At 43.9% G+C, this 24,795-nt stretch overlaps 1 protein-coding gene across 5 annotated transcripts in view; it reads left to right on the plus strand.

Moving 5' to 3' along the window:
- BAHD1 (bromo adjacent homology domain containing 1) overlaps positions 1–24,795 on the plus strand; it is a 620,342-nt gene that overhangs the window by 179,296 nt on the left and 416,251 nt on the right. Inside the window, exon 1 of one of the 5 annotated variants that reach the window (XM_086937402.1) lies at positions 10,777–11,174. The exons of 2 other annotated variants lie outside the window; for them this stretch is intronic. The gene's annotated coding sequence lies outside the window, so the exon portion shown is untranslated. Of the gene's footprint in view, positions 1–10,776; positions 11,175–24,795 lie in introns of those variants that run through there. 2 more of the 5 variants (XM_086937405.1, XM_086937407.1) reach the window with 2 other exon arrangements.

A 24,795-nucleotide genomic window follows, 5' to 3' on the forward strand; every position in this document is an offset into this window, starting at 1 on the left:
GAAATTGGAGTAGAGCAGTTTTAAACAAAGGCGATCGATTATACTGTAAAAATCCTTTTAAAGTGTCCTTTGTTTATCTGAGAAAATCAGATAAACAAAAGGACTTTCCCAAAAGGAATTCACAACCACATTGGCAGGAGACAAGAACTGATAAAGCATGGAAATAGCCTGTGCTCCCAACTGGTATAAAGCGTCCTGCTATCACATCAGACTCTAAACACAAAAACATTGGCCCATAAGGAAACTAGCTAGTATGCAGATGTGCTCCTTGTGAAAGAGCAACATTAAGTCACTCAAAGTAAATGTATTCGGTGGCTGATATGGCGAACCACCCTGCCCCATGCTGTAGTGGACGGAACCAAAATGTGAATTAGACACCAGCAGACCAATGGATAGAGAGAGCTGGTTAAGCCCTTTTTTAATAAGTATATTGTACATATCGTTTTTTAAAAATCAAAAGGTCTTGGCTAACACCATTCATAAAATGTGAATGTGAATGTGAGAATGTGTTAATTAGGGAAATTAAAAAAGATCCAAATGAGCTTCTACGTGCTAAATGAAGACTGCTACTCTTCTTTTGTTGGATTTTTCATAAGTGTTTTTTCCCGGTTTATTTAAACTGAATATGCAGTTTGATGGTGGCTTCGGAGCACTGGTTGTGGTAGTGATTTAGCAGTGTCTGTGGCGAAAGGTCAGATCTGTGTTAGTCCTGTGAATACTCTGCTGCTCCCCCATAGTCCAGCACCTGAATGGATAATCATAATTGCATTGAGTTCTGGGGAATCATATTACATTAACTTTTTCTAAAGGAAACTCTGGGTCTTAGCCCTCCTTAATTTTGGCAGATAAGGCAACTGAGGCACCTGGGGTTCCAATACAGCGCTTTCCCACGATCAGGAATTTAAGTGGAAAAGAAAATGTACTATTAGAAACCAGAATTGCCAGTTTTCTTGTATGATATTTGCCACAAGATAACATCTCACTAAATAAAATAAAATACCCAAACCACATAAAAGAACAATAAATAAACATAACCAAAAGCACTGAAGATGAAAATAAAGCAAAAGACACAAGGAGATAAATATGCAAAACATGTTTTTATTATATGTGCACATTGCTTTGGTTCTTAAGACATTTTAATTATTGTATCAGAGGACAGGAAATAAAAATTGGTATTAATATTACACAGCTCAGTATAGGCATTTCATAGGCCTCAGAAGGGTGAACATTTTAGCCAACTTCCTAGGGTATATTAAACCTGTGGGCTGTAGGTTGGAGACAGCTCTATTCATTTTGAAATGGCTGTGTAATTTTAGTCACCATTTGTATCCAGTGAGCAATACATAGCCCCCCGAATGAGGCAGAGTCAGTACGGCTGTTTTACGCATCATACAGGCAATAGAATGGATTGAGAAGGTAAGGTTAGAGCAAGAAGCAGGCATACTAGAGTGTGGACACATGGTTTGAGAGCCTTTCACTGGCTAATTTTCTGTTGCATCCTGACTTTCTTAAAGAAAGACTGGGCTGTATCATAATGATAAGTATGAGGGTTTGAGAGGTCACTACAGTTAACCAATGCATTCACAAAAGCCTCATTACCTCCTCATAGGTCTTCCTCTCACAGTCGTCGCGTCTGAGTTCACCCCATTCCTGCAGAACCTAACCACCAAACTGGACTTCCCTTCCCATTCCAAAATGGCCCCTGTACTCCCAGAGTACAAGTAGCTCACTTCCTGGAAAGGACTTCCTGATTTCTTTATTTTGCAGCCAGTTGCCATCTTGGTTTCAGGTGTTTGGCAGTGACTTGGAGGATATGATTAAAAAAAAAGTCTGCAGAGAATCAGAAGCCTGTTACTCCCGTTTGCCCAGCTTCCAGAGGCAGAGGTTTTGATTTCCGGAGGGCATTTCCTGCTGGGGGTAAGACCACGCAACACCAGCCCTTTCGAGTTAGGGGTTGTGGCTGGGGCATCCCTCATGCTGACAAATCCTGATATCCTGATACTCTGCTGCGGCCTCCTCTCACACCCCTCCCAATACATGCCAGTTCCAGGTTCCGTCCATTGGGACTGCGGCAGAGGGGTTGGGGGGGGGGGGGGGGGGGGGGGGGTAGAGAATCTTCAGTTCTTTCAGGACGTTTGGATTTGTTCCATTTTCGATGCCTGGGCAGTCAGTCATCTCCAAAACTTACAGAATAAATTTCAGCGAGGCTCCTCCTCCACATTTTTTCAAGACTCCTGTTACTCGTTCCCTAGTGAGCTTGTCTGCTCTCCTCCAGGGGATTCAGTTGCTACTTCAGAAGGAGGACATTATTACTGTTCCGCCTGGGGAGCTGTTCCAGGGGTATTATTCCGCCTAGGGAGCTGTTCCAGGGGTATTATTCCCAGATTTTCCTTGTCCAGAAGACTTCCGGGGAGTGAATCCCTACATTCCCCATGTTTCTTTCAAAATGGTGTCCCTGCAGCAGATTCTGCCCCTCTTGAGAAAGGGCGACTTCCTGACTTCCATCGATCTTCTAGATGCGTACCTACATGTCCCGGTGCAACCCTCCCAACAGCGGTATATCCAGTTTGCAGTCCAGGGCAACTAGTTCTGGGCCCTGCTGTTCGAGCTGGCCTCTGCTCAGACGGTGTTCACCAAGCTCCTTTGGTGGATATTTTACCTTCTGAGGGTATCCAGCTGTTTCCCAGTTTGGATGACTGGACAATTGCCTTGTGTTCTTTTTCCAAGGTCCAGTCAGCGGGTCGCAGGGTGACAACACTGCTGCAGGACTTCAGCTTCTTGATGACCTGGAAAAAGTCCCAGGTCGAGCCTTCCCAGGATCTCCTTTTCATGGGAACACGCTTCCGGATGTACCTGGGGGAAGGTTGTGGTGTCCAAGGAACGTTGGGTTTGTCTCTGCTCCTACCCGTCATATCTTCTCCTTAGTTTCTTAGCCTGGACTTGGCTTTGCAGTTAGGGTAGATGTCCTCTACTTTGGCTCCGGTTCCTTGCGGGAGGTTGCGCCTATATCGCCTGGTTTACCATATCCTGGGCCATTGTGATCCGCTGTCCCAGCTGTACGAGGCTTTGATTCCTGAGACACCTCATATCCACCAGGATCTCCAATGGTGGCTGGACCCCACCATCTGGGCAGGGGTTTCTCTTAGATTCCTCTGCCCGCCCTGGTTCTCACAACCAATGCCAGTGGGAAGGGTTGGGGTGCCACTCTGGGGGATGCCTCAGTTCAGGGGCTATAGGATCCGCTGGAGGCATGTCAGTCTTCCAATTGGAAGGAGTTGGCCTGTCCTGAAAAACGTTTTTGTTTTTTCATCCCCTGCTGGGGTGTGCCTCACTGGGTCTGTAGACAGACAACCAGGTCGTCCTCTCTTATCTGAGCCACCAGGAGGGCATGTGTGCTTCTCTTTCTCCTTGCTCAGAAGATTTCCCTTTGGGCCGAGTCTCATCTCCTGGGTCTATCCTCAGTATCTTCCGGGGAGGGAGAATAGGACTGCCGATGCTCAGAGTGAGAGGGTTTCTTACTTTGTGAAGATGGGTCTGGGGATCTCTTGCTCCATCGAGTGCTGGTTCGGTCACCCTTGGCTGGATCTGTTCGCCACAGAGGGGAATGCTCTTCTTCCCTACTTTTGTTGTCTGGATCCATCCTCGGGGGCATTGGCAGTGGATGCCTTAGTGGTTCCCTGGCCTACTTTATTGTTTTCCGCCCATCCCGCTTCTCCCCAGGGTAGTTCGGAAGGTGGTCCAGGACCTGGCGGAGGTTCTTCTGGTTGCCCTGGCTTGGTCACGGCATTCTTTGTTATCTTGTCTTCTCCACCCATCTCTTCCTATTGGGTGTTATCCCCCTGCGTCTGCCTTTTTTCCTCTGAACTATTTGCAGATTGAAGCTGCCCATTTGGCACTTGAAACCTCTTAGAACAGGGTTGTACAGTGGATGTGGCGGAGCTCATCCAGCAGTCTTAGTGACGGTCTACCCTCAAGGCTTATGATTGCCACTGCTGGAATATTTCTGTCTGTTGTCAGGATCGGGGTCTCTTCTTCCTGCGGGTCTCCTGCGATTTTAGAGTTCCTTCTGAGCGGTTTCCAGCTGGGTCTGGCTGTTTCTACCCTCTGTAGTCAGTGGATGGCTGTCCAGGCAGAGTCTGTATAGTCTGTGGCTCCTTAGGCAGCTCATCTACTATGGAGTTGTTCTCTTTGACAGCCGTTGGTACATTCCCCACTTCTACTGTGGGACTTCCCTCTGGTTTTGCAGGGTGCTCCCTGAGAGCCATTGGAATCCATGGGTTTCTGATTTCTCTCTGCTAAAGTGGTTTTCTTGGTGCCCATCTCCTCGTGGAGGAAAGTCGGGGGAACTAGAGCCCTTGCTGTCCCCCTCTCCTTTCCTCAGTTTTTTTCCAGACAAGGTGGTGCTTAGGCCTAATCCCATGGTGGCGTCTTCTTTTTTGGGGATTTGGATATTGTTTTTGCCCACCTTTTGTCCCGCCCCGGTTTCTGCTGAAGAGTTGCATTTGCATTCACTGTATCTCCATCGGGCTCTTACGGCTTATTTTCATCACACTGCAGAGTTTTGCAAGTCAGATGCCTAGTCTCCCATGGTTTGGCCCCAAGGGGTTGAAAGCCCTCCCTTTCAGCCTCGTCCCGTTGGATTAAGTTGGCAATTTCCCATTCCTATTCTTCGGGCTAGCCTGTTCCCGAGTCTTTCCCGGGAAGGTCTACTGGGGGTGTTTCTGCCTCCCGGGCATCCTTCAAGGGGGCTTCCATTAGGGACATTTGTTTTGCTGCCACTTGGGCTCAGCCCTACACTTTCACGACCCACTACTGTTTGCACATGGGTGGGGATGTCTCTCCCACTCTTGGTACCGCTTTTTTGAGGTCTGCTGTTTCTCCTGCGATATGACTCTGTATGCTTGTGGCATTACACTTCCTCTGTTGGCACTTTTTAACTGTGTGGTTTTTCCTGCAATCAGTGGTGGGCTTTCGTACATATTCCGACATGGGGACTATGAGAGGAAGGCAGACAAGGAGGTAACGCCTGTTTACCTCCCAGTAATCATTACTCTGACTCTTCTTACTCATCACAGTCTTGAGTTCCTGCCCGCCTCTCCCTGGACTACTGATTTCATCTTGCTTGGTTATTTCAAGTGGGGTACTTGTACTCAGGGAGTATGGGGGCCAGCCTGTCTTGGGATGGGAAATCAAATTTGGTGGTTAGGTTTTGCTGGAATGGAGTAAACTCGGATGACATGAGGACTGTGCCGAGGAAAATGGACTGAGAAATTAATATTATCAGTAAATAACCGGGTAGCGACACTTCAGGATTACAGTTATGGTCTCTGGCATTAAGTGATTGTGCAGCATTTTTATGGATTTGCCACACTGTCTTTCATCTGCTTTATAATTTACATATTTTACCAGCGAAAAATTGTATTCTAGTTTACACAGATCAAAAATACAAAAAAGTGGTTTGGCACAATAGCAGATCCTTTGTAGAAGTTAAAGAATGACCCTTCTCTAACTTATTGCTATATTTACGTCCTAAACAGGTACCAATAAGGTGCAACTCTGCCCAGACATTATTAATAGGTGCTGACATGTTAAAATATTGTCAAATATTGTGTCGTCTTATACTGCACAAATTTGCCTTTTCCTGATGTAGAACTTGGTCATCCCTGCTGTATAATTTGGCTCTTAGTTCCAGTGACCTTACGTAAAGGCAACCTTTTGAGCAACAACAGCAAGGAAGCACTAAACTGAGCATTCAGTCTGTACTGCCTCCATATCCTGTGATGGTGCGACAGACATAGGGCATGAATTAGCCTGTCCCTATAGTGATGAACTGAGGCACATCTATGTATTGTGAATGAATCTTGCACTGTTACTGCTTGCACTAATATTGTGAGGGAAGCTTACACCTTTGCTGCTTTTACTGTCCATTTTTAGTGAGTGAAGTAAACGTGTGATATTGTTTTCCAAACTTCATTAATTGTGCGCAAAGGAAATGAAAGGGAAACAAAAGAAGGTTGCAGAGCAATACACATATACAGTATGTTCGTATCTGTGTAATGATGAGGCAAAATGCTGCAATCCTTGTGAAATAATTTAAGCAGGTAATCGACAAACTGCTGAGACCTGTGTGTCAACTGCAGGTCACAGATTATAATCATAGAACACTCAGTGGACAAACACTCTTCTGAATTCTCCTGGCTTCTTGGCGTCCACAGATTATTATCCCAGTGAGAAAGCTTGTTGGATTAATTCCTCTAGTGCAGACAGTCACATGCTCCAAATAATTACATATATTCGTGAGTGCATGAGCCAACTGCAGAAGTGTATAATTCTTCGCTAGGTCACAATGTCCAATAGTAGTAAGATACTGCCCTTATCTGCAGAACATTCTTTTTCTTTGTTAGGTTCAAAACGTTTGTTAAAAAAAATCAAATACATGTGTTTATCAGATAAAGGTGTAATTATGCCAAATACTGTATATGTATAGGTAAGAGACTGACTAAACGTTACAGGATATTTTGTTCTTTCTAGACATCCTGTGATCGTGCGACCCCTACAAACACTGAACCATACCCTTTGATTCACCCACACCCTCCTATATACACTTCTACCACTGTGCTGTGCGGTTGTGTTTCATGCTGTTCTATTTCATGCTCAAAGGCTGGCATTCACAGATCCACCTACTGCCGGCAGACTTCCTGCTGTATTACACAATGCCATCTAACAGACGGGCCCAATTTAAAATTGATTGCATTACCCACAGAGATCTGCACTTCTTCTTACCCTCCCATCTAAACAAGAAACTGAAAATCTTCGGAGCAGATAGGGGCATCAGAAATGCCCAATCCCTGCTACTGGAACCCCCCACCTTCAGTCAAGAACGGTACAAGAACCAGTCTTTCTCTGGAAGTGCCACCAGGATTAGAACCAACGCTAGGCATGGGCAGTGCGGGCAGCTGCCCAGGGTCCCGCATCAGTTTAACACCCCACTAACCCTCTTATACTCCTGACGATTCAATTGAAAGAAAGTAGTCTCTTTGCAGTTGGGCCCATGAGAGGGAGGGAGCCCTCACTGGGCCTCATAAGTATGGTGTCCCAGTTGCAATGAGACTTATTTTGCAGGTTGTCTTGCAATTAAACCTCCTGCCTGGCTTCCCATTCAGAAACACTGCAGGACGCCCTTTGTCCAGCACTTTACCGCCCCCAAAGTTTTACCTCTCAGCCCCAAGCAATTCTCACACTTTTAGCCCAAAATGGGCTGTGAAAGAGGTGCCTGTAGGTGGCTGAGAGGAGGAGCTGCAACCCATTAGAAGTCTTAACAAAGCAGCTTCCGGAGCCCTGAAGGTGTCACTTATGTAAGTTAGAGGGACCGCGCAGCTTCCCTTTCAGCCCAGGGCCCCAAAAGTTCTAGAACCGGAACCTGACCTGAATCAGGAACTCTCGGTATCTATCTGTCTAACCGCCTGCCTAGTAATCTTCAAGAGATATCAAGATCCTTTTTGACAGCCATCTTGGTTCATTCACCCTCAATCGGACTTATATACCCACCCCACAGCCCCAGCCTTACTGAGGTTCTTGGAGAAACAATGGAGACAATCTCCATCCACCCCTAATCTATTTAAGCTACCTATGTTCAGCAAGATAAAACTACTATAAACACATCTTCTGTGAAAAATCATCGCACTTCAGAACCCTCCTCGCCGCAGTCAAAGAACTAGTTGATCACATCAAAAACTTAAACATCTCTCCCTCAACCATCAAGTTTTACGATCCTCCAAAAAAAGCAGCAGAATTCGCTATATTATTTGATGAAAAAGTGAAATTGCTGGTGGAGCAGATCATTCACCTGATCACCCCTAGAGGCGCGCAAATTCTAAGTCATTTGGCAGAACTTTGATGTCATCACTGAAGATGCCCTCCTTAAAAGCATTCTTGAAATAAAACCCTTTAACTATTCTTTCGACCCAATCCCTAGTGACATCGCGCGGACTTCTACACCCACACTCTTTCCTATTGGACCAGTCTGGTCAACCTCTATCTCAGCCAAGGCTCCCTTCCTGTTGCCCTTAAAACAGGACAAGCTACCCCAGTTCTTAAAAAACCCTCCACTGATGCGAATGACGTCAACAACTTCCACCCTATCACCAACTTCCCTTTTCTTGCAAAAATCACAGAAAGATGTGTAGCGAAACAACTTTCCCTTCATATCAAGGATAACAATCTTCTCGACGAATTCCAATCTTGCTTCATGCAATACTGCAGCACAGAAACAGCTCTGCTGCAAATGATTGACGATGCCCTGCGTGTACTTGACTCAGGGGAGTATTGTCTCTTGATTCTTTTGGACCTTTCTGCAGCCTTTGACACTGTTAATCACAACACTCTTCCGAACACTTTAAAACAAAGAATGGGCTTGGAAGGCACAGCGCTCAAATGGTTTGCTTCATTCCTCTTGGGTAGATCTCAATTGATCAAAATAGCTAATAGCCTTTCAACTTCAATGGCAGTAGTTCAAGGCGTCCCTCAAGGATCTATCCTCACTCCCACTTTGTTCAATCTTTACTTGGAACCATTGGGAAATCTCCTAAGTAAATCTGGTATCCTTTACCGCCTCTATGCTGATGACACCCACATTTACCTTAAGGTGTCTCCCGCACACGACATCTCAATCCTCAACACCACTTTCAAATCTATCCAAAATTGGAGGTCAGCTCATCAACTCATTCTGAATCCTTCCAAAACTGAATTCCTCCTCTCTACCTCTTTCTCTCCTCCTCAGTCTTGGATGGATAAGCTGAATTTACTGAACAACCCTATAGTTGTCGACAGTGCTAAATCCCTTGGCGTCATACTAGACAAAAGGCACTTCCACATCAATTCCATTGCCAAGAATGCACGTTACCAGATGTGCCTTCTCTGGGGGATTCAGCATTTCTTTCCGGAGCAAGACCTAAAACCCTTGGTCTAATCTCTGGTTCTCTCTAGACTGGACTATTACAGTTCTCTCCTTGCTGGCCTCCCCAAATCCCCTTTCCCCCATTAAATCCAAACTCCATTCAGTGGCTCGTTTTGTTTATGGAGCCAAAAGAAAAGATCACATTGCACCCATGCTGTTTTCTCTTTGATGGCTTCCCATTGAAGGAAGGCTGATCTACAAGACTGTCTGTATCGGCCACAAAGCCTTGCACACTTCTTCTCCTCGATACTGGTGAATAAACTTAAAATCTCAGACGGCTCTAGACCTTCACGCAATGCTGAAAACTTACTGCTGGAGCCCCCTACTTTCAGAAAGGAAAGATCTATGGCTCAATCCTTCTGATGCATGCGGTTAGAATCTGGAAGTCGCTTCCTCTATTACTCCGAAACACCACCTCTCCCCGGACTTTCAAAACAGACCTCAAATCTCTTCTCTTCCAAAAATACTTCCAGAATTGATACATACCTTTTCATGTCCATCAAGGCCACTTGGCATTCACCTGAGCCCAACGTTGTGAATATGTATTCTGTACCTGAACTCACCTAATTTATTTTGTGTTTGCCACCTCTAATTTTATTTTACTTTATTAACTATCCCAATTGTGTGTGTAACTTAGTATATAAATCTTATGTAACGTATTCGGTTCTAGTAAAAAAAAAGCGCTGACACCTTTGGGTAAGGTCCGCGCTATATGAAAATAAATAAAATAAAATAAAATCTGGCCTGCTTTTACCATGTATCACCTAGCCTAGCTCATTTGCTATAACTATTTCTTCTGATAACTCCTGCACACACCTAACGTTGTCAACCTACGAGTTTAATTACTAGTCTTGTTACACGATCTAACACTTGTATCCTGCTTGTTGTAAAGCACGCCGATGCCATCGTGCCATGTTTGCGGTATATTAAATGGTTGTATGTTCTTACAACTATCTCCGTTGTAACGCATGTCTTTACCACGCATGCGTTACTACGGAATGCATTTTTTACGATTATCCTTCTCCACGTATTTTACCGTGGTGACGTCATACGTAGGAATAAAGAAACGGCCGTTTCCTTTCTCTCCGACTCCGATTGCCTGCTCATCTCGTCTTAAGGTTAGTGTTTTTTTGGGGGGGGGGGAAGCCCCCCCAGCCCCCCTTTTTTATTTGTACCCTTTACCACACATGCCTTTACTACGTACCTCATAGTAAACGTATGCGTGGTAAAGGCTGTCGTTGTAACCACGCATGCGTTGTAATGCATGCGTGGTTAAGGTTTTCGTTGAAAAGGCCTCGTTGTAGTGGCCGTTTCCCATATTAAATTGCAAATAAATAAAATGTGTTCTCGACACCGTCAGTCACTATTAGATGGTGCAGAGGCTGAACTATGGCCCTTACCACACCAACTGTGCCCCTTCCTCACCAGCTGCTATAGCAAAGCTGCTGTAAGCCCCATCCCCTTTACTAAACAGCTCAGACGCCCCCGGACATTGACACTACGCTGCATCCTCACGGGTCAGGTGGAGCTCCGTTTATCGAGGGTCAGCGTCCGCAGTCCCAGGGCAGGGTTTTCTCCCAGTGCTACCTTCCACATCTCAGTGCGACGACTTTGGTCCACTCGCGGCTGGGTGAACACTTCCGGAGAGGCGGAGCGAGGCTCTTCCGGGGTATCAGTAAAGACAGTTCACTCCGGACGCGTGGGCCGTCTTCGCCAGAGCGGGCCATTTTTTAACCAATCAGTGGATACGATGGGCGGGGTTCCCAGCACGCCCCTCCCAGTACCGCCCAATAACATGTCAGTGACTGTGGACTGGCTTTCCTATTGCCGCTTCCTGCCCTCACTTACTGGAGTCGGTTAGTTTCCTTCGTCTACTGAAGTCGGATAGAGTCGAAACCGAAGCCGAGGGGATCGCTTTGACAGATCTGCTGTCGAGAGACGCGAGGTAAGGCCCTCCCTCGGGAATCTCCTTCCTGACTCGCGAGTGTTGGCACGTATGGGGTGTCTTGTCAATAAGGAAGGGGCTTGTTTGCCTGTCACTTGCCACGAGCGATCCCGCTGATGGAGATGTCAGATCCTGCTAGTTGGCAGAGGTCCGCTATTCGAGATACCACGGCTCTTCTTGCAAATAAAGGAATCCACTTGTCTCTGCAGAGGACGGAGCCACCTTCTGATTGAAATGATGGATCCTTCACAAAAAAAGGTATCCGATTCTCTAGTAAGTAGAGATTAAATTCCCTTATTTTGGATAAGACTCGTTTGTAACTGGTTGTAACGTGCAGTTTATGAGGCGAGGTGAACCAGGTATAATTGGGGTTGATGTACATTTCAACATGAACGGATCTAATTGCTACTCAGGACGAGGTTAAGTTAAATACGATACCATTCACTTGGAATCGGTGATGTCGTCCAGTTCACGAAGAAGTGATCCACTTGCTAGTATGAGGACAATTTAATGGAAATGGGATCTACTTGCAGCAGGAAAGGAACTCAAGTTCACGGGGAAAGGATCCACGTGAGCTGGGCATAAGGTCAAGTCCGTGGTGAAGGGGTCCTCGAGTGGGAATGAGGTACAGTTCAAAAGCAAAGACCCACTTGTTATTCAGATGACGTCCAGTTAGTGGGAATTAGTTCCTATTCACGGAGAAGGGATCTACTTAGAACCCTGGAGGGGAACCTTGTCAATTAATTTAGGATTTGCCTTCGCTTTGGGGGATCTTTTTGGATACAGAGGGATCTGTCTGTAGTTGGAGGTGTAAGTAAGAGTTCTGCCTCCTTTCACTGGGGTGTAGAATTCTCCTGATTGTACAGTGATCATTTCACTATAAAATTAGCATGACCCACCTGACTGCACAGTGTGATTTGATGATAGACTTACCTGCTGCCCCCGTAAGTGGTAATCGTTTTAGTGAGATATGCAGCAAAGCACCCGATAGCAGAGGTAAAGGAGTGGTATACTGTCCTGGTGGAACATGTACGATGGAAGAAGCTTTCTTTTGTTTCTGCGGTACAGGCATGGTGTTATTTGTTTTGGTTTCACATTTCAGTGGGCTTTTAGAAGGACATTATAGGTGCGTGTTGTACCTGTATGCCTCTTTTGATGGAACATGCTGTTTAATGGCAGAGATATGCCCGTTGTAGTACAACAGTTTAAGGACCAAGACACATTTTGTCTTGCGACTTTCATCTGTGCATGACGTGTAGCAAATTGGGCCTCATCTCATTAGATTTTGGACAACATGCCCGTAATTAATTTCTGGTGTCTGCCTGCCATCTTTCAAAGGGTGTTCTGCAGGGTCACTAAAAGACCTTTCAGAAACGCAAGAGTGGATGGTCATCCTTTAGCCAGCCTGGTGACTTTATTCCAGACTGCTGCATCTAGTCAGCAGGATAGACCCAACATATAAATGCAATCATATGTTGGTACTTATAAAGCATTAGTTCACTGAAGTTTCTTCACGCCGAATTCATAACTAACAACACAGTACTACATTTACCCACATTTAATAAGAATGGTTAAAAGCAAGAGTCTTTATGGATTTGCAAAAACTCAGGAGCAAGGAGATAGAACGTTAATAGACTGGACCTTTCTTCTATGCCCAATGTGAACTGGTCATGAGGGCATAGGGAATGATTAGAAAGATGAAAATATGCTTAATGCAAGCACAAAAAATATACAGGTTAAAAAGATTCACTCGTGAAAATGTATATAAAAAGGTGTCCACTTCTGCAATTGACACCCCTCCTCCCCAACACATTTACAATCTGAGTAAATATCTTGCTCCTCAGAAAAAGTCTTCCCTCGTGTTTTATTTCTTCATCTAACTCCCTGCCCTCCCTGCTGTCACTGTTCCTTTCTTTTGCTAGTACTGTATGTTCTCCTTTGTAGCTAGTTGTATGTGCACCCCTCTCTGACCTTCCTTCTTTCAACCATTACTGTGTTTTGACTCTTGTCGCCCCTTGTACATTTAATTCTCTTTCCCTGATCTCTCTTCTCTCACCACCACTCTCTCTCTTTGTTCTCTCTCTGTCTCTTCCGCCTCCCCCTTCAGTATGTGGACGACTGTCTCTTAGTAATACCTCGGCCCTTCGGGGACTGGATCTGTCCTCCTAAAATTGAAGAAAACAGTAGTGACTATCTTATTACTAGCTATATAACAAAAAACACAGCACTTATTACCTTTTAATATTTGCAATACATATATACATACCTGCATATCTATGCATCCATTTTAAAATCTAAATTTACACATGCATGAATCATTCTAACCTTTATATAATTTGTGCTTGTTGTGAGTATATTTTCATCTTTCTAATTGCTCCCTACACTCTTATGACCAGTTCACACTGGGCATTGACAAACTTCTAGTCTATCTCTGTTTCATTCCCTCCCTACATAGTTTTTGCACATCTTTAAAGACTCTTTCCTTTAACCATGCTCATTAAATGTGTGTACATTAAATATTGTGTTGTTAGTTATGTACTCATTGTCAAGAAACTTCAGTGAACTAGCGCTTTATAAATATCAAAATAACATATGATCGAATTTATATTTCATGTCTATCCTGGTGACTAGATACAGAAATCTGTTTTTTGATGATCTTCGCTTATTTATATATATGCATACATGCATGATTATTATCAGGAGTTGGTGTAATCTTCTTTTAGACTTCCGTTTTGAACTAATATTGATTTAAGAGTTTAGATACAATTCAGTTATTTCTGCATACTGTATAAATGCTCAATATAAAATTTAGGAATCTGAAAAACGGGTTTCCAGTCATACCCATTTAATGTAACTGGATTTGCACTCTTGGATAAGTAACTACCCATAGCCACAGGTATCTGATTATTGTACTTTATCTCTTTTTTGAAGCATGTGTCTCTATAAATCTCGCTCATGAGAACAGCACCCTAGTAGGAAGGTTTATTTTTCTACAAAAGCCTGTGCCCTATTCTACATATGTTTGCTCAGCTAGGGCCAGACTGCTATTGGTGCTTTGTGCGCCTAAACTAACCTGTCTATTTATATTGCTTTCTTTGCACCAGAAAATTGTTGGGGGTTTAAATCGGTAAGGTAAAAGGGTTATAACAACAATCTTTTGAAGGATGATGATCTAAGCTGATACTGTTTTGAATAGTTTATTTCGAATTGCTTCTTTCTCGAGCAGTATTTCTAAACATACAAAATTTGAAACATTCAAATTCATTATTTTTGATTTTGCCTCAGTTTATTTAATATCTCAGCTGTGCACATTGCTGGGCATGTGGAATTCCACCATGTTAAGTCATTCCAATGTGGCAATGGAAAACCATGCTTATCAAGCTTCTGTGTTTTATTTTTTACACATAACAGACATCGTCATTAGCTTTTTTAACAAATTGCAAAACCAATATTGCCAGCAAGAAAATTATACATTTTCAGCGAAATCATCACTTTTCGCATAAGAGGGAGGTACGCTTTTGGGTTTCTATTTTCCATTGTCTTTCTTGCCACAGAACTTGTTCCATTTGAGATTTCACTTCTGTTTGTGTTTACTCGTTTCCATCACCAGTGTATGGACAGGTGCCTTATATCTCATGACAGTCTTACGCTGCGTATCTTTTGGGTAACTTTCTGAACTGTAATGAGTGATGTGTCCACATCCAGGTTGGTGTTTCCCCTCTAACTTTCCTTTCCATAGAGTAATGTCCTGGGTTTCTAAAATATGATATAGAAGTTGGATTACTTAGTTGAATTGACTGGTGATATTCTCATACTGTGGAAGGCATCATCTCTGCCACAGAATGTTTCCTGCTCAACCCCCCACAATGGTTGTGTGTGTTGTCTGTTAATGTAGTGCCCAAGCGAGTTTGTGCAATTTAGCTGAACCTAAAAATGTTACTGTTTGTGTGAATTCTTAGTTGCAAAGTGAGACCACCTGTTTCAGCTCTGTAACCCTCGTTTATAAAGCTTATGTGCACACATAGCATATCATTGCAAACATTGCTGAAAAGTTTCTGTGGGTATTTTTCACAATCTTCATAGTTTGGGCCAACCAGATAGTCTATTTCCACTGATATAGCCGAATTGTCAGAGTTATCTTTCCAAATAGTTTTTGAAATGGTTCAGTTTGTTTCTCATGATGTTTACCATGTTTTAGATTGTAGTAGTCATTTAATTTGCATATCCACCGTGCGCTTAAAGTTAAGCAGAGGTATTCATTGTTGATAGTGGCAATGGTTCTTGTCATTAGAGTAGCGCCTTTGCCTACGCTTTTCTTACCTTTAAAATGCGCCACTAATTCAACTCCTGTTTACAGAAACAACCGTATTTTACCCCATCCCGTGAATGTGCTGAACTGTCTTTGATTATAAGTTTGTTCCACTTTTCTTAACATCAGGTTATGAAGCATACGCTTCCAATTTGGCTAAGTCGTGCTGTACAGATTTCTAAACAAATGAAATAAATTGGGCAAAATGTGAATGGACTGGATTGATGGATCTATAGTTTCCGTACTTGCTTTTGTGTCAAGAACCACCTAAGGTCCATGCCCTCCAGGATGAGTAGAGCAAGAATGACATGGGTGGAAGTTGTGTTGGCTGGTCTGTTGCTGCAATGGACCCATTGAGGCATACATCGGTGGAGAGTGGTTGCTGGCTGCTGCTATGTGGAGGCTTGTGCGTGTGCACTGCTCTGCTCAGGAGCAGATAGAGTGAACATAAAAAAAGACGAGATTGGGGTGGATTGGATTGGAGTGGGGTGAATTGTGGTGTATTGGAGTGGGGTGAATTGGAATGGAGTGGGTGGATTTGGGTGAAGTGAATTGAATTGGCGTGGAGCGAATTTGGAATGGAACAGATTGGATTGGAGTGGGGTGGATTGGAGTAGGCAGTATGTTTTGGATTGGAGTGGGGCAGATTGTTTTGGATTGGTGAGGGGCAGATTGTTTTGGATTGGAGCAGGGGCAGGTTGTTTTGGAATGGTGAGGGGCAGATTAGAGCTGGGCAGACTGTTTCGGATTGAAGTGGGGCATTTTGTTTTGTATCGATGAGGGGCATATTGGAGTATGGCAGAATGTTTTGGGTTGGAGTGGGGCAGATTGGAGTGGACAGATTGTTTTAGAATGGAGTAGGGCAGATTGTATTAGATTTGAATAGGGCAGATTGTTTTAGATTTGAGTGGGGCAGATTGTTTTGGATTGGTGTGGGGCACATTGTTTTAGATTGGTGTGGGGCACATTGTTTTAGATTGGAGTGGGGCACATTGTTTTAGATTGGAGTGGGGCACATTGTTTTGGTATTTGAGTGGGGCACATTGTTTTGGTATTTGAGTGGGGCACATTGTTTTGGTATTTGAGTGGGGCACATTGTTTTGGTTTTTGAGTGGGGCACATTGTTTTAGATTGGAGTGGGGCACATTGTTTTAGATTGGAGTGGGGCACATTGTTTTGGTATTTGAGTGGGGCACGTTGTTTTGGTATTTGAGTGGGGCAGATTGTTTTGGTATTTGAGTGGGGCAGATTGTTTTGGTATTTGAGTGGGGCAGATTGTTTTGGATTGGAGCGGGCAGATTGTTTTTGTATTTGAGTGGGGCAGATTGTGTTGGATTGAGGTGGGGCTGATTGGAGTTGGGCAAATTGTTTTGTATTGGAGTGGGTTAGGAGGGTAGATTAGAGTGGATTGAATTGGGGCAATGGTTTGGATTGGAGTGGAGCTGATTGGGTGGGGTGAGGTGGGGTGGATTGTTGTGGGGGAGGATAGGAGTGGGTGAATTGGGGTGTACTGCACGTGTTATGTGTTAAAGCCTCACTTCAGAAATTACATTTAAGAAATAAACAGTGCTGCTTTGTAATAAGATAATCCTCCTCTTTTGAGAACAGTGCCCGCAAGCAACAAAAAAAAGCAAACATGAGTGCAAAGTGAGAAAAAAAGACTTGGTAAAATATAAGAAAGTTAACTATAGAATATAAATCTTTGCAATTTTAATTGTCCTGCTTGGGACATTTTTGCCAGATACACGCCTTCTGTGTCCAGGGCACTAAAAGTTAAAAAGAACAAAATAGGATCTCAATCACGTCGGGCGCAGCGGATAGGCACTCATTTAATTATATCAAATCAGTGCTTGGTCCCTGCTCCACAGAGAGGAACAGAAATTATGCAAGACCTGCCTTGACGAATTACGAGGCTATAAAGACGAGTACCATGCATGTCAACAAATGGTAAGCAATGGACGATCTCTAAGCCTTTTTCTGTATACAAGAGTGTTTCGCAAGCGAGAAGCATTCACTAGCACATGCTCTTGCAGGGTCAACCCTTAAAAGGATACAAGATAGTTCTCGTCCTTTTGATGGGACTTTTGATACCTAGTGGTAATTGGCCCTTCTCAAAGAATACAGTGTAGCTTGGTTAAGTCTTGCACATCGATTGCTTCATTTATATTTTTGCTAAACTTCCCTCAAGTTAGCGTTTAAATCAGAATAAAGTGCAGTTAATATTTGCACTAAGGAGGTTCCTCTTGTAGCTGTTCCTCTAAGTCGCAATGAAAGGGCAGATAGCACCTTATGCAATGGTCGAGATACAGATAGGTAAAATGCAGTTACAAAATACTCCTTCACCACCTTGAAGCTGTTTTTCAGCCTGAAAAACACTTCTAGGTTGAAGAACCCGCACAAAGCTTGCCTTGCAGTTTAGCTACCATCCACCCATTTTATGACCTCGGGGACTGCCGTAATGTCAGACTTCAATGCAGTCTGTTATTTACATTTAAAGGTTGGAGGGGTACTCTTTCTCCAACTTGCATCAGAAATCGGGAGTAGATTGTAAGTCATAGTAACAAAGTTATTTTCAGCTGTGAACACGAGGTTATGGCCAAAAATACCTTATTTATGCCTGCTAGAAATTCACAAAGGTTTTCCTGGGGGGCCATAGATGCATTTACTATTGTGGATTGTTATGCCACTTGTGCGTAGAAAACGTTACCTTTCAAGGTGCGGTATGCCTTTGAAGTTTGTTTGCCCACAAACATGTATGATTTGACTCTTCTCCAACCTGGAAATGTTTGAATGTGGAATAACTCTTTTTCTAGATAAGAGCGAATCACTTCCTGATTTGGCGGCGTTGTAGGGTAATAGGGAAAAAACCTAATGTATACTGAGGCGGAGATCTAAACCTCTGCCTATACTTTTTGTTTTAGTTTTGTTTTGGTACTAGGGTGCTCGCTATACATTATTTCCATCCAGGCATTACTTATGTTGAAAGGTACTCAGAAAACCGTGCTTCTGTTATGTATTTTTTTTAAACTTCAGATTGAAGTCCCTAGGCGTCTCCAATCTATATGGCTGAAAAAAGGTTACATAATGTGTAGCTAGGTGTCCTTTTAGGGAAAAGAGATGCTTGATGCCCCTCACTGGTACACACAGATCCTGGAAGGAACACATATCTCTCACTGCCGAGATGTTAATCTGCAGCTCCGAAGTTTCAATTTTAGCTGATTTAGTACTTTATCCACCTGAGGAAGATAAACGGAGTGCCCTGAATTGCGTGCTAGACCTCTTATCATCATCTGTGGTGCAAGACAGCAGATCTGTAGTTGCAAGCTTTATCTGCAATAGTCTGCTCAAATGATGGCGTTGACAGCGCTGTTTCATAAGATGGGCCTTGCTGCTGCTGGGTCTGAATACTGCCTTAACAGGTGAAATCCTACTTTATGGTTACGTGCCTTTGTTAATTGCAAAAGAGGAGTTATTTAAAGTAAAATAATATTCATATTTTAAAATTATCAGTATATTTACTAAAATGCATTACATTCTTGCAACTAAGAGCAGTACAAATGTTGATCTCACTTTAGCAAATTCCGAGCATTGGACGCTAATCTTCGGTCTCATTTGCTGTTGCTGCGCTTACTGCGACAGGCACCCGCTGTTTATGAGCCCAAAAACACTCATTGGGCACAATTCTAAAACAAAATCAATAAATCTACAACCAGAGGTTTACAACATTGTATGGGCAAGCTGTGACACTCGCAGGGTTGCAGCCATACGCTTGGCAAGCTTTTGTGAATTGACAATTGCGACTGCGCAGAAGCATTTCTGCATGGATAGTGGTACGAAGTGCGCAGTTGCGCATGGGAAAATGCCATTCCTATTATTATTTTGTTTTTTTGCACGAGGAAGATATATTTTTCTTGTGTAGAACCCTGTTCCCCTACACCCCCGCCAAGTGTATGCTTTTAAAAAAGGTTATTTGCGCGTCTAGTTTACATTTACACGTGCTTGGTGAATCAAACTCGTTGTGCCACCATCAGATCACCAGCATTGTATAACGCACAGCTTTGGAAGGTGAGCCCCAAATCTCGTCCATCTGTGGGAAGCAGACCCTTCCAAGTGTCAGTCACTCTACGGGCCCCTTGTGCACTCTGTTTTTGCTTCCTCGAATACGTACTTTCGGAAACGCTTAGCAGGATCTGTGCTCCACTTGTGGTAAACGTCACAAGGAAAGAGACTGTAGAACCCAGTCCGAGATGGCGCAGCGCGCACACTGTCACCGGAAGCAGCAGCACTTCGTAGAATCCAGACAGGAGTTTAAGCAGAAACTAACGGTGCTTGAGCCGGGAGTGAGTCATTCCAAGAGCAGTATTTCGGGGGCCTTGCAAGGGGGGCCCTCACGCGTGCCGCGCCCGCCACGTCAGAGCTGCCGCAGACCCTAACAAAAAAGGCCGTTGTGCATTCAGTCATGACAGCACGCCGAATTGCAGATACCGGAGAAATACGTCAAAGGAGATATTCAAACGTAAACACTGCGGGAACCCAGTGTTCCGTGCTTCCCAGCCCAGGTCCTGGATACTGGGCAGCAGGGGTGGGAATAGTCACACAGGCAGTGTGGCGTAGCAAGAGTGCCAAGGACGCTAATGCAAGCAAAACAAGTATTGGCAAAGCCAAGGAGTCTGGGCTTGGCAAGCTTGCAATTGTTTTTTTTTTTTGCAAACCTGCAATGTGGCAAACAGAAAATATATCTAAAAGTTAAGGAGTGGCTGAGCATCCCAAATATTCCAGCCCAGGCACTGAAGTACACACTTTTTTAAGGCAGCTGTGTACAAATGGTCAAGCAAATGCTCACAGTCACTCGTCAAGATACCTAACGATGAAGTGGGCTTCTGGTTCCTCTGTTTGGCGGAAGCAAAGTATCAATGGCACTTGAAAAGCCCAATGGATGAATACGCTGCCTGGAAGCACCTTTATGAATCTATGTTTGTGTTTTTATTATTAGTTTTATGGGAAACATGAATCTGACGAGAACTATAAAATGACAACCATATTAGAATGCAGTGGGCTCCTCAGACTCTTGGGCCACCGTAGTGTCTGCTGCACCTGTTGCACTATTATTTTTCTTTGAATTCTTCCTGATCCAGGTTTCTGGACCAGGGTCAGCGGACTCGATAATTCTCTCGCCTCGGTGCCCACTCTGATCAGCGATCACACTCGGCAACTCTGGGCACTAGCTTGCCTCATCTTCACTAATGGCCCCACCAGACCGCCGGGGATGCCTGGTCTCACCCTGGAGATACCCACTAAGGGACCATCTCTCAGGGAAGCCAGGAAGGGTTTCGCAGCGGTCGAAGCGCGGAGATACTCCTCCGGGAGTCGATCCTAGCGCTATATAAACCTGCAATTAATTAATTAAAAATGGGAGCATACGACGTGAGCTAGTGAAGTGAGTTGTTTTGTAGGGGGCAGATCCTCTTACAACTGTAGAGATCATGAGTCCTGTGGGCTTTCTATCTGTGACCAGACTCCAGCATACTAAAAACCGCAGGGAGAGGTTGTGCCTGCGAACCCTCTCAATCTTGCATGTTCCTAGTCAGTACAATTGAGACCTTCTACTTTCTCTTCCTTGTCTTCTCTTGGAAAGTACCCAGACGGTTGTACCACCTTCATTAGTAAACCATACCTTTCCTTGACCCGACCACCGGGCGGACGATTGATTAATTGGGTCGGTCGGTCATGTTTTGGTTTTTATGAGGAGCTGTGTTATGGCATGATGTGCTGACCTGGAGGGAAGGTGTAATATGATCAGCTATGATGCTGATATGGAGTAGTAGAGGTGATTATCTTAGTTATGCCAGTGATGATTATTTGAGATCGGGTGGTTGTAGCTCCCTGCTGATCTGTGTATGGTGGTGTGAGGTTTTGAGCTGTGGGAGAGAGAAACAAGTGATGATAATTAGGGGTTGGTTAGTATGATGCACTATGGATGCTGTATTTTGGTGTGATGTAAGGGTGGAATATGTGAGAGTGGGTGGTGTGATATGAAAACATTGTTGTTTGATGTAATGAGTGTATTGATGGTGTTGCCGGTTGTGGGGTGCGATGCTTGGGGTGGTGTGATGTCGTGGATTGGGGTTTGTGTGATTAGTGCTGCCAGTGTCGTGCCTTGGACTGGGGCAGGTATGTTGAACTGCAGTTGAAGATTCTTTCACTGTTAAGCAGTGAGTTAAGCCTTTCTGTGTTTTCTAGGTTACTCATTTGATCGATTCTACATTCTAGACAAGAAGCATGTTTTTGAGCAGACTTTTGAAGATGTGAGCCAGTGACTTGTATTTTTAGATTTGACACACTTTTAATTTTCCATCCGTGATATCCTTTTTCTTATGTTTTTTCGTGCAGCAGTGTAGGATTTGAAATGTTTTCACTTAAGTACATAAAATGATACCATGACTATATATGCACTAAATAATAATATTTCACTACTTTGGATAAATCTTAATCCCTTCCCGGATTAATCCTGACCTAAGCGGCATGCCTCGCCTCCACACTCTCACAAATCTCCTTCCATATATCCTGTAAGGCAGTCATTTGGCATAGATTTGGCTCACGACATTATTTACCAGCATGGCACACCACACAGTAGGCAAGAGAATGGAACAGAATAGTCAGCACACATCCAATATAGCTCAGATTTGCTATGTGGTTCGAATGTTGGGGTAAACAATGTGGTTTGACTATTGGGCAAACCAACATCGATCGCCAGCTCTACTCTTCATTGCTCGCTATGCAGCACCTTACGGATCACACTTAGAATTTACCTCTCTTAAGCCAAATATTCCGACCAGACCCCTAATGACAAGGCACTGATGTGATATAGATGCTGCCAGCTCAACACCAGTCCTCCGTAGTACACCATTATAGACGTTCGATCCACCAGGATAATGTTAGAGTAAATGTATCACACCCTCGTGCTCTCAGCATCGCACAATAATTAACTGTGTGGATTGTGATGCAGATAGATAGCACAGTACTGTGACCATACAATGGAGAACCAACAACCGCATCCAGGGAGAAAGCAAAAGTAATTCAGCATGTGCACCCCGTACACATTAGTCTCTGTAAAGACCTCCAAAGATCAAATAGACCTTATTGTCACACTGATCTACACAAACAAGTTCTAAACCAAATACTGACTAAAAATCTCCACTAATACCTTACACATCCAAACACCACCAAACGAGCTACACAGCAGATTGTAAGTCTTCTCGGCACCAAGGTAGAGAATGAGCTACAGTGCCATAACAATGGCAGGTGCTGCTATACAAATGCGAAGGACATAACAGAACACTGTAGTTCAGCAGAATCCAGTGTTGTATAGTAAATGCAGTTTCACCCAACTACCTACGGGAACTCACTCCCCGGAGCTAAATAACTTCCTAAGCAATCTATGGTTAGTGTTGGATTGTTGGGTCTTGCGTGTTTTGTAATAGGGAATTAGCTGAAGTTCTGCACAACTCTGTTGGTGTAATAGACCTCTCTGTAATGATTGTCCTGTTTTTTCCGATGCTCCTGCCTAGTGTGCAGTGATTCTTGAATGTTCATGTTTTAGGTGACAAGAAGAAAATTGAGAGCAAGAGATCCCAAAGAGTCTTTGGCAGCTGCTTTCTTTGAGGATAAAAGGTGCCAATAAAGAGATCCCGACCACTACTGTTGCGGTTTAAACATACTGTGACCACACAACTTGTCCAAGTACATGGCTTCACTCGCATGCACACATTCCCTTGACACTCTGTTGTGTAAGCTACGAGGCCCTCGCCCAAGAGGAGCTTGTTATCGGAGCCCAAAACTCTCCATCTCTGAGAATGATTCCTTTTCAACCGCTCTTTCATCAACCGATTTTCCCTTAAGTATTACCTCTCATTCCACCCATTAAGGCGATCTAAATGTACAAGTAACATGCTCTAAAGACAGATGCACTTTGCTTTAACGCTCTCTTTGCAGTAGTAATTCATATCAATATTCAATCAGTTTCATTTTTGTCTTCAACTCCTACTGTGTACGACTTTGCCACCCTTACAGATAGGTATGGGCTGTATAAATGTCCTTAGTAAAAAACGAAGATATGTAAGGCAAGACCACCGATGTGTGTGCTATTATAATGAAAAGCCCTAATTTCAGCATGTGTGTGGGACACTCCCTTTACACTAGTAAATGCCAGCTTCTTCAGGTGGCCAGTGGCAACCTAATTTGTCCTTCTGACTTGAAAGTTGCCTTTTTAGTGGTCAGATAGTTAGATTTGCATGCGCAGATGACTGTGAATCAAACCCCCTTCACATTCCCCTCCTGTAGTCTCGCTCTAATATTATGCACCTTATTAACCTAAGGAAAGCCATTGTAATTTTGTTAGGAATTTAAAATCTCTGATACCCTTAAACAGGCGAACATCTTCCACCGAAAGCCATTGAACCTGCAGTTGGTCCCCAAAAATACGGCAAGCCATTGAACCCGCAGCTGGTCCCCCAAAATATGACTCGGTCTTACTTGGGAGAAAATGTATGGTGCAAAAATGCCTACCGTGGCATTGAACGGTATTTATGTGCAGTATTCCATTTTGTGCATTGTTTTTGCTGTGTCGATTTCGCCAGGACATTCCTGAGGAATTTGTGCAGGTAAAACTCTCAAGTCGAAGAACAGTTGGTGCTCTTCTTGGCATTTGAAATGTGACTCGGACACCTTTTGTGGCCAATTTCCTCGTTAGCATGGCACTCAGAACGAGGCTAAAAATGGAGCTTCCAGCCCATAGGTATTACTGCACCCTTCACCCCCCTTGGTCATATTCACATTCTCTCAATAGTTGTTAATCTTTTCTCAGAGATCTGTCCTTTGGGTTAAGTTTTAGATCACTTTAAGTGCTTACGGTACTGGAAATGGCAGTACTCACATAATGAAAGGAGTGTACTAATTTCCTTATCAAAACAAGGGACGCTGCCAGTTATTTTATAAAGTGGGATCAGCCAGAGCACAGAGCCATTATCCCATGTGCTGGTTCATTTCATTTTCAGGTCTGGCTTGAAAGGGCAGTTTTTCTACTCTTATTCTTAATAGATTTTTTAAAATATACATAGAGTAGACTTTGACTCCACCCAGAGGAATATTGGTCCCTCACCTCATGCTGTAGGCAGCATAGTAACGTATTTCCCCTTCTACGAGGCGGTTCTGTTGCACTGCATGAGGGACTATTTTTCACTTGAAAAGTACACTCTTTCATCACACTGTTCACATTATATTCATTATTTCCTGTAAGCATTCTATACAGGAAGCAATACCGTTTGCTGCTTTTTTTTTCTAGGATTGGCAAAGCCAACGGGCCCGGTTCTAAAGGGATAGCTTAGATAACAAGCCCCTCACCCAATTGTCGAGTCTTCCCTCCTAAGCACCCTGACTGACAGAAGCCAACTGAATATGCCCAAGGAATCGCTGAAGTCGAGTCCACTTGCTGGGAACAGCGCACTTGGTCTTGTGCCCAGTAGAACAGTGGCCAGGAGAAGAGTGGCCATTCTCACTCAGAGGTGTTTGTCTGTGTTTATGCAATAA

The sequence above is a fragment of the Lissotriton vulgaris genome, chromosome 9 (assembly GCF_964263255.1).
Source record: "Lissotriton vulgaris chromosome 9, aLisVul1.2, whole genome shotgun sequence".
Taxonomy (NCBI): Eukaryota; Metazoa; Chordata; class Amphibia; order Caudata; family Salamandridae; genus Lissotriton; species Lissotriton vulgaris.